Consider the following 11,394-nt stretch of genomic DNA (forward strand, 5'->3'; position numbering starts at 1 on the left):
GCTGGTGCTACATATTTTCCTAACCCTAGGTTTGCTAGTATTAATATAATACTGCTTCAATAGCTACAATTATAAAACATAATTATATATAATATTATTCTCAAGTCCAAACAGATGGCCCATAGAAACTGTGTTTTCCTAACGTTGTTTTTCCTCAATTTCATTAAATTAAAAATTATATACTACACATCTTCACTTGGTCTGCCCACTTAAGATAACAGTTATTATAACAAAGTATATATAACAAAGTTTAATATGGTTATACTTAATATAATGTAGAAATATTTAAATTAGGTAGTTAAAAGACTAGATAGATATTTCAGGTAATTTTTCGGGAGGAATAGTTTGTTTGATCAACAGTGCTTTCTGTTAAACTTGAATTTTAACTCTTAACAATTTTAGGTCAAGAAACACCTTTATCTTGCATGTTTTTGTTTATATGCATCTATTGCATGTATATTAAGGATATCCAGTGAACCCCAGTGGAAGAGGAATCCTCAATTAAGGGGCCATATGATTTCTCAGTCTTCTAGGGCATAAAACACTTTGCCTAGAAACATGAAAACAGTTCTATTTCCAAGGAGTTACAGAGAAACAAAAAAATTTTCGATGATGGAACTTATAATATTCCCTTCCATATTTATCAGCCATAGACTGACATTTTGAAAGGTTAAAATATTTTTTAAATCTAGAAATAGAATACCTATTAGCTGTTATTTAAATATAAAGCTTAACATAGTAAAGAAATTTTTTATATCCTAGTCCTTTTCACTGGAATAGAACTGTTGCCCTAACAAATCTTACTCAATAGTCAAATAACACAATTCTCTTTCCTGCTTTTCCTTCTCTGGAGTTATGATGGGTAGAGACGAATAATAATGTCTGATATTTTGAGCACTTGTCAGATATTGCTCAAAGTACTCTGATTAAACAAGACAATGAACATTGGTCCATCATTCCTAATATTTTCAATTTAGATTATCTTGATAATACCAACGATTTGATTCATATTTTGTCTTAATCCCTCATTAAACTGTTAATTGTGAGCAAGTTTTATGGGTAATTGTAATTGGTAAGTTGGTACTTTAACCAAGAGTTTTGAACAAAAACACATGGAAAAATATTAATGTTAGCTCCTCTGCTAAAATATATACTGCTCACAAAAATTAGGGGATATTTCAAAATGAATATAAGCGAAAAAATGAAGCATTTGATTTTTTTTATTAGACAAGTACATCAAAAAAGCAAACGACAAATCAAAGAAAGTTCTTTGATTATGCAAATGAATGCAAAACCAACTTTTATTTCACTGGTGAAAATGTACCATACGAAAGGCTAAAAGTACTGGGCTATCTGCACGTTCCCTGATCACCTAATGTTTGTGTGCTTGGAGGGCAGGCGCCTTGTTTGTCTTGATTTCCACCATATTCCCTATGTCTAGAATAGTGCTCAGCATAAAGTACATGCTCAGGAAGATCTACTGAATGAAAGGAATGAATATCACAAATGTGCAAACTTCCGAAAGCAATAAAGGTTATGCAGGTTGCTTATTTCTTTGTCATTGCATATTCTTCTCAAGGGAATCAGATGTACATTGCATAAGAGGAAGAGATTAATCAATGACAAGAACAGACCTTTCATATTTTGATTTCAAAGCATAATCTCTTTGATTTTATTATTGTTGAAGCTTGTCATTGGTCTTCCATCGCATATCACAAACAAATTCAAGCCACAGAATTCCCATCTGAAGTTGAAGCTACTATTCTGGAAAGAAAAAAAAAATTCTTGCTGCATAGAGACATCTGCTGGTTAAAGTATAATGCTTCTATCTTTCAAAAACTGCATCTCAATGGACAAAGATTTGGGCAATAAAGTTTAGAGTAACACTGAGAACAGAAGACATTGTGTTAAAATAACCTCCTTCCATTACGGTAGTAATGAGGTAATGAGGTAACATTTGTTTTATTCCAGCATTGCCCAAGTAGTAACATTATCTGAAAAAAATAAGTTCTCCTATAGCCAGTAACTATTGCCAAAAAATAGAAATGGCTAGCTTCCTGATCTTCTTCCTGCTCCTCCTCCTCCTCCTCCTTCTTTTTGACACAGAGAGAGTCAGAGAGAGGGAGAGATAGGGACAGACAGGAAGGGAGAGAGATGAGAAGTGTCAATTCTTCACTGTAGCACCTTAGTTGTTCATCAATTCCTTTTTCATATGTGCCTTGACCAGGGCCAGGGGGCGGCATGGCAACAGCAGAGTGAGTGACTCCTTGTTCAAACCTGCGGCCTTGGGCCTCAAGCCAGTGACCATGGGGTTATGTCTATGATCCCGTGTTCAAGCCAGCAACCCTGGGGTTTCGAATCTGGGTCCCCTGTCCCAGTCCAATGCTCTATCCACTATGCCACCGCCTAGTCAGGTCTGATCTTCTGCTTTAAGACAATTATACAGTGTGTCCGTCAAGTCATGGTGCACTTTTGACCGGTCACAGGAAAGCAACAAAAGACGATAGAAATGTGAAATCTGCACCAAATAAAAGGAAAGCCCTCCCAGTTTCTGTAGGATGATGTGGTAGCATGTGCGCATGTGCAGAAGATGACGTAACACCGTGTATACAGCAGAGCAGCCCACGGCTATGCCAGTCGAGATGTGGATAGTACAGAGGAAAGTTCCGTGTGTTCTGTGGCTCGCTAAATTCGAATCCGTGACCGAAGTGCAACATGACTATCAGCGCGTTTATAACGAAGCAACACCACATAGGAATAACATTATTCAGTGGGATAAGCAGTTGAAGGAAACCGGCAGTTTGGTGGAGAAACCCCATTCTGGTAGGCCATCAGTCAGTGACGAGTCTGTAGAGGTTATACGGGATAGCTACCTAAGGAGCCCTAAAATATCTGGCGTGAGCCCACATCGAACTGCACTGAATAGGTATGAAACTGGGAGAGTTTTCCTTTTATTTGGTACAGATTTCACATTTCTATCGTCTTTTGTTGCTTTCCTGTGACCGGTCAAAAGTGCACCATGACTTTACAGACACACTGTATTTCAATAAACATTTAAGTCTCTACTAAGTTAAGGTACTGTGCCATATGCTGACAAACTGAAACTGTAAGAGAAGGCAGAGGCGGCAGATGGTCCAGCCCTCTCTGGCATGTGCTGATCAGCCTTAGAGGAGTTATAAACTCAGTTAATGTCTGCGAGCTTACCACTTACCAACACTGTGCTCTTACCATAGATAGGCCAGTTGCTTTCTACAAATAGACTCCTGCATTAGCTGAACAAATGCCCTAATCACAGCTCACCCCTCACCGTGGAGATTTTTTCTCACCTTTCCAGTCTGTGCTCAAATGTCTTCACAGAAAGCCCTGTTCTGACCTCCCTATGTAAAACTCATGTCCATGGCACCCAATTTGTATCCTTCTTAGAACTTAAAAATTGGCAATTATTTACTAATTTACTAATATACTGTCTTTCTCCCTTCTATGCTAGACTAAAAAAGGACTAGTCTTTGAATCAAGGTTCAGACATTCTCCCAATTTTAGTAAAGTAACTTAACTGTTTGCAATGTAAAAGTTTCAAGGACAGAATGAAAACTTTTATCCTTATTTGCTGGGATTATCTGATTTTAGCTCTCTACTCCCCTAAGTGGAAGATGAACCAGTTTTTTATAATGTTCCATTTAAAGATCTCAGTAAAGCTCCATTGCAATAGAAAAAGAAGTGAAGAGGGTACGGCAAGGAAGTGACCAGGTTGAGAAATTAAAAGTGTGAAGATGAGACACACACATACAATGGAGGGAAGGAAAAGGGTTGTAGGATGGAGTGCCTTAAGTCCCAGAGAAAAGGCTAGGACTCTGCGACAGAAGGGGACTCAGAAGAGCCTGATATGTGGCCCTACCTAGGGACAGTTTATTCATTACTCTCTGAGCATAGGAATCCCCATCAGCTCTCTGGTGGTTCTGGAAAGACTTACACTGTAATAACCATCAGCTGTATTAACAGGGCACAGAGACAGTGTAGAAAAAAAAATAGACTACTCAGCGATTATGTTTTTACTTTGAACAAAAGCCCTTACAAACATCTCTTTTTTTCTGAATTATACTATCCAGGACATAAGACAAACATGAAACAACAGAACCTGCCTTTCAATATTTGAAAGATTTTTATTTTAATATAACACCCTTTTATCAAAGAAAGGTAATATTCTATATGTATCAATATTCTGTCACTGATAAAGTTCATTAAAGTGTTATAAAAAGTCTGGAATCCAATAGTTAATTATAACTAAAAAACACCACAATCATGCATAAATACCTTGGTAATATAATGACTTCTATTTGGGATAAACTGTTCTCATGATTTTTCTACAGAATATTTCATTCTTAATTAAGTAAATGCTAGGATATTAAAAATCGTATGCATTCCCTATGTAAGTAGTAAGGTAGGAATAACCTAGAAGTATAACTGCAGAAAGTTGCTCTAGGGTTCAAATTATGTTTTGGATAATCTTACCCTGATACACAAGTTAGAGATATGCAGTTGTTATTAAAATATATTTGCTTTTCTTTTTTATTATTAAAAGAAAAAAAAAACAGTTCACCTTGGCAAAACACCACTCTGAACTTGATTTTTTTCTTTGTTTTTGATTCCACATATAAGAGAGATCATACAGTTTGTCTCTCTGTGTCTAACTTATTTAACTTTTGTAATATCCTCTAAGTTCATTCATCTAGCAAATAGCAAGATTTCATTTTTTATGACTGAATAATATTTCATGTTATACCATATTTTTTGCTCCATAAGACTCACTTTCCCCACCAAAAGTGGAGGGGGAAATGCCCATGCATTTTATGGAGCAAAAAATATGGTATTCCATTAAATATTTTAACATAGCATTTGGTTCAGAATTTTTTTTTTTTTCTCCTTAAAACCCTAGGTGTGTCTTATGGTTAGGTGCATCTTATGGAGCAAAAAATATGGTATATACACATTATATATGTGTTTATACATATACATTATATATGATATATATATGATAGTCTCTTTATTCATTCATAAACACTTAGATTATTTCTATATCTTGGCTATTGTAAATAATGCTGCAATGAACATGTGAGTGCATATATCTTTTCAAATTAGTGTTTTTGTATTTTTGCATAAACATCCAGAAGTGGAATTGCTGGGTCCTAAGGTAGTTTTATTGTTCATTTTTTGTAGAACCTCCACACTGTTTCCCAGAGTGGCTGCACCAATTTACATTCCCACCAACAGCACAAGTGTTCCCTATCTCCACATTTTCAACAGCACTTGTTAATCCTTGTCTTTTTTATAGTAGCCATTCTAACAGGTGTGAGCTAATATTTCATTGTGGCTTTGGTTTGCACTTTCCTGATGACTAATAATGTTGAGCATTTTTTCATGTACCTGTTGACCAGTCTGTATGGAAAAATGCCTATCAAATCTTCTGCCCATTTTAAAAATCAGATTGAGATGTTTTGCTACTGAATTGAATAAGTTCTTTATATACTTTGGATATCAGCCCCTTATCAGATATGATTTGCAAATATTTTCTCTCATTCAGTAGGCTGCCTTTTCATTTTGTTAATGGTTTCTTTTGCTGTGCAGTTGTTGTTTTTTTTTAGTTGAGATAATACCACTTGTTAATTTTGCTTTTGTTGCTTTTGAATTGGTGTCAAAAAATTATTACCAACACCTATGTCAAGGAGCTTACTGCCTGTTTTCTTCCCAGAGTTTTATAGTTTCAAGTCTTATGTTCAAGTTTTTAATCCACTTTGAGTTAATTTCTGTGTATGGTTTAAGGCAGTGGTCCAGTTTCATTTTTTTGCAGGTGACTGTCCAATTTTCTCAACACCATTTATTGAAGATACTGTTCTTTCCCAAGTGTATATTCTGGGCTCCTTTGTAATAAATTAGTTGACTATATATGCATAGGTTTATTTCTGGGCTCTGTTCTGTTCCATAGATCTATCTGTATAGTTTTATGCAAATATCATACTGTCTGAATTATTATAGCTTTGTAATATAGTTTGGAATTAGGAAGCATGATGCCTACAGCTTTTTTTACTTTTCCAAAGATTGTCTTAACTCAGTGGTTCTTAAACATTTTGAAGTCAGGGCACATTTAAAATCCTACAAATAACTGTAGGCGCACTATATACAAATTTCTGAGAAATATGTTATAATAATTAAGTCAAATGTTAAATAAAAAATATAAAGTCCAAGTATGCTTTTATGGTAATTAAATGAAATAAATACAACAAAATTAAATTTGTTCCAACATTAAAAAACATTTTTATGTTACATTTTTTGAGTTATGCTTTTTAGAATTCGTAAAAAACAGGGGTTAAAAAATTTAAAAACGACAAAAAAGTTATCTTCTTTATTATATGCGGCTTAAGTGTCTGTTTGTCACCGATAGCTTATTGGTTGCTTGCATAACTGTACTAGCCAATGGGGTGAAGTTGCCACGGCTGAACGCAAATTGAGCCGGTCAGAGGGAAGGTGAACATTTGTTTGCATTGGCAATCATCTGTTTTACATAAAAACTACGTCTTAACGTAATTTCTTTTAAGAATGCCTCCTAGAAAATACAGCATTGAAGAGGAGAGAAAAGGAGCTAAAGCTGCACAAAAACGGCTTTCTCGACAAAAAGAAACCACTGAGCAGAGAAAGACAAGGTTTGCTTCAGTCGCAGAGCAAATGTGTCTTTCTCGGCAAAATGAGACTGATGAGCATAGAGAAACAAGGCTTGCCTCAGATGCAAGACAGAAAAGACTGTCTTGACAAAATGAGTCCCTTGAACAAAGGCAGGAGAGAAATGCAAAAAAATGACAGAGTAATCTTTGGCATGTGAATTAACATTTTATTATTTAAATCACCTTTATTAATTGAGCTAGCACTGGCTCTTAAGAAATGTACCGCCAGTGGTTTCCTTCATTGCACTCTACTTTAAGCAATTAAGCAAGTAGAAGGGGGAAACCCCGTGGGGCACTAAGCAAAGGGGCGTCCTCGCCGCCTGCCCTGGGTAATTCAGTTTGAATTAGCAGACACCTTTGCACAAATAATTTTAATTACAATTTATAATATCTAGAACAGCGGTCATTTTGTATGACCGCCGGGCTTTCTAGTTTTATATATATAGATACATTCTTAGTAAGATTTAGTAAATTCGGCAGGTCCTGGCACAAATGTGTTAAGTTTTTTCATTCTTGTGTTTATGAGAAATACGAGCCTGATGTTTCCTAGCGATGTCTTCAATGTTTGGGCATATATTTAAAAGGCAAATTCTCATTTCCTCATCAATACATTGAAGAATTCCTCTGTTTTTATTCTTAATTGTGTTGAGGGTAGAAAATCCTAATTCACATAAATAGGATGTTGAAAATTGTAGTAAAATGTTCAAAGTTTTTTTAGATATTGCCACATATTCTTCTTTTATAAAAATCCAAAAGGCTTCAAGAGATAATTTCTTATGTTTAATCATCAATCCACGATCAGTGGATATAGCTACCAGTTTTTCTTCTTCTGTTAATGTTAAACCAAAATCACTTGAAGCTCCCATGAATGGGTTTCTAATCCAATCGTATTGTTCAGTGTTAAGTGATAGGAAATGCTATAAATTAAATTCTACCTGTCAGGCTTCAAGTCCTATTTTATTTACATTTAACTTTTGCTCACTTCCAGAATCGGATTCTTCAATATTATGCTTCTTTTTGAGAAATATATCCATTTCATTTGGGTGTATTTATCTAAAAATAATATAATGATGTGTTAAAAATAAATATAATAATGATGTGTTAACAAAAAGAGTGGTATTTCCATAATGAAATAGTATAATAGAGTAACTATATTTATTTTTATATCTGGGCAGGCCGTGAACCAGAGCAGCTAGTAATTCTAGGCCCCGAGTGGGAACAGTGCAGAATTAAGAAAATACGGGGTCAGGAGGGCCCTGTAATTGCTGCTGGCAAGAACAAAGTGTGCTCAAAACTGCATCTTGCTTTATTTATGGGCAAAGTGGGCCATTAGCAAATCAATGAGATCTTTGATCATGTTTCCAAGGCAACCCAAGAATTTTACCAAGTGCAAAAAAACCCCACCATACATATCATCTTAACTTTAAACCAAACAAAGGATAGAAGAAACTTGCCTCCAGTCTTTCCCGGGAACATGGAGGGTAGTGTAAACAATCCAGCACCACAGTTTAACAGCCTTTTGCAAGATAATCAGGCAAGTGAGGTGGGGGGTTGGGCAGACTGTCAATTTACAGCCAATTCCCCACACCTCTGTCCCCCCAAAATCTAATCTCCAAAAACCCTGTTGCTTTTTTGGTCCCAAGCAGGCACATATTTCTCTGGAATACCATAGGGCACACCTGGAAATCTTCTAGGGCACACACTTTGAGAACCACTCTCTGCCTTAACTATTTAAGATATTTTGTGGTTCCATACAAGTTTTGGGTTTGTTCTATTTCCATGAAAAATCCCATTAGAATTTTTATAGGAATTACATTGAATATGTATATCATTTGGATAGTATAGACATTTTAACAGTATTAATTCTTGTAATTCATAAGTGCAGAATATCCTTCCATTTGTGTTTTCTTCAATTTCTTTTATTACTGTCTTATAGTTTTCAATATATAGGTCTTTCTTCGGCTTGGTTAAGTTTATTCCTAAGTATTTTCATGCTTCTTTTTTTTTAGGTGAGAGGAGGGGAGATAGCAAGGCAGATTCCTGTATGCACCCTGAGCAGGATGCACCTGGCAACCCCATCTGGATCTGATGCTCAAATACTGCGCTATTTTTATCACCTGAGGTTGACACGCTTGAACAAACTTAGCTATCCTCAGCACTCTAGGCAATGCTCTAACCAACAGAGTAACTGGCTGAGGGAAGGCAAGAGAGGGAGGAGAGGGAGTAGAAGAGGGAGAAGGAGAGGGTGAGGGTGAGGGAGAGAGGTGGGGGGGAGAAGCAGATGGTCGCTTCTCCTGTGTGACCTGACCAGAAATCGAACCTAGATGTACATACACTGGGCCAATGCTGTATCCACTGAACCATTGGCCCAGCCATTTTTATGCTTTTTAATACAATTTTAAATGGAATGGTTTTCTTCTCTGTTTTTATTAGTGTATAGAAATGCAACATATTTTTGTGCATTTACTTTGTAGTCTGTAATATTGTTGAAATTGTTCATTAATTTTAAGTTTTTTGATGGAGTCTTTAGGAAAAAAAACATATTTATACACACATTCATGTCATCTACATATAGTGACAGTTTTACTTCTTCCTTTCCAATTTGGATGCCTTTTATTTCTTTTTCTTGCCTAATTGCTCTCTGGCTAGCACTTCCAATACTATGGTGAATAAAAGTGGTGAAAGTGATCATCCTTGTCTTGTTCCTGATCTCAGAGAAAAAACTTTTATTCACCATTGAGTATGATGTTAGCTGTAAGCTCATTATATATGAGCTTTATGTTGAAGTACATTTCCTCTATACCCACTTTTTGAGTTTTTGTCATAGGGATGTTGAATTTACTCTTTAAATTTTGTATTAAAGTTAAAATACACTTGTCCTCCACTAGGAAATACCAACTGACCTTGGGAAAAGGCAGCTATGAAACTCACCAGAAAGGGAGAATTATGAGAATGCAGTCAACTTTTTTTGGGGGGGGATTAACAGCAGAGTGCAGGCTGACCTAAGATTTTGCAGAAGAGAATGGGCAGCCAGACTATATTAGATATCACCCTCTTATGCCATAGTAAAAAGAATCCTATATGGTTATGCTTTATGAAAATGTGGCTAATTAGGAGCCACCTCCTCATAATGTTAATAATGTGGTTATTATTTAATTGCAAGTGCTCTTTGACTAGCTTAATTGCTTTGCTGGGTCAGGAATATATTAGTTTCCATTTTTAAGTGCTTAATACATGTCAGGCTTTGTGCAAAGCATGTTGAATTCACTATTCTGGAAGATAAATTTTACTATCCCATTTTTCAAAAGCAAATTAAGCTTTAGAGAGGTGAAGTACCACACCCACTACTAAGTAATGAAGCCAAAGTTCACACTCAGGTCTGGCTCCATACTATCCTGCCTCATGCTTTTGCTTAATTCTCACTTAGGTACTCATTTTAAAATTGAATGATATATGTCAGGACCACAACAGGATGCAGAAAGTACCACAAATTGGTAAGAAAGTTAGATGCAATAAAATGTACTTTCTGGCATTTATTTTTGAAACTTGGTCAAACATTGCCATCTTCCATTTCAGTTTTCTCTTGGAACTGGTTGTAACATAGTATTTTGTTTTCATTATATACACTGTTGCCAAAGTGTGAGCTCCAGAAGCATAGTTCAGATCAGACTCTAGAGCTGAGGCTTCCATTCTGACCCTATCCCTTATTTGCTGTATGCCCTTGGACATATTCCTTCACATCTTTTTGGTTCCTGTCTAAAATAGGGTTCCTTAGTAATAACTGTACTTATGCATTTGGCACCTGCAAACACTAAATGAGTTTAATACATTTAAAGTATTTAGTTGACTCATGAGCTCTCAAAAAATGCTGGCTTGTGTTGTCTAAGTTCAGTCTTATTTAAACCCTTTCATACTTTCCTTCTTTTTAAAAATAGACATTTTTGTAAGAGCAGTTTAAGATTCAATACAAATTTGAAAGGATGGTACAGATATTTTCTATATATACCTACCCCTCACCACCGCCAACAGACTTATATAAGCATAGCCTCCCCCATTATCAACATTCCCCATCAGAGTGGTACATTTGTTACAATGATGAACCAACATGGACACATCATTAACACCCAAGTCGTAGTTTACATTAGGGTTCATTATAGGTATGGTACATCGTATGGGTTTTTGATAAATATACAATGACATGTATCTACCATTATAGATCAAACAGAATCATCTCACTGCCTTAAAAATACTGTATTCTATCTGTTTGTCTCTGTCCAACCCCTCACCCTGGCAACAACTGATCTTTTTACTATCTCCAGTTTTGCCCTTCCCAGAATGTCATACAGTTGGAATGATACTGTAGGCAATTTTTTTCAGATTGACTTCTTTCACTTAACAATATGCATTTAAAGTTCCTCCATGCCTTTTCATGACTTGATAGTTTTTTTTGTTGTTGTTGTTAAGCATTGAATACTATTCCATTGTATAAATGTACCACAATGTATCCATTTACCTACTAAAGCACATCTTGGTTGCTTCAAAGTTTCGGTAATTATGAATAAAGCTGCTATAAAAACTTACATGGACATAAGTTTTCAACTCATTTGGGTAAATAGCAAGGAGTGTGATTGCTGGACTACATGGGAAGAACATGTTTAATTTTATAAGAAACTGTCATCTT

Source organism: Saccopteryx leptura, chromosome 12, assembly GCF_036850995.1.
Source record: "Saccopteryx leptura isolate mSacLep1 chromosome 12, mSacLep1_pri_phased_curated, whole genome shotgun sequence".
In the NCBI taxonomy this organism is placed as follows: Eukaryota; Metazoa; Chordata; class Mammalia; order Chiroptera; family Emballonuridae; genus Saccopteryx; species Saccopteryx leptura.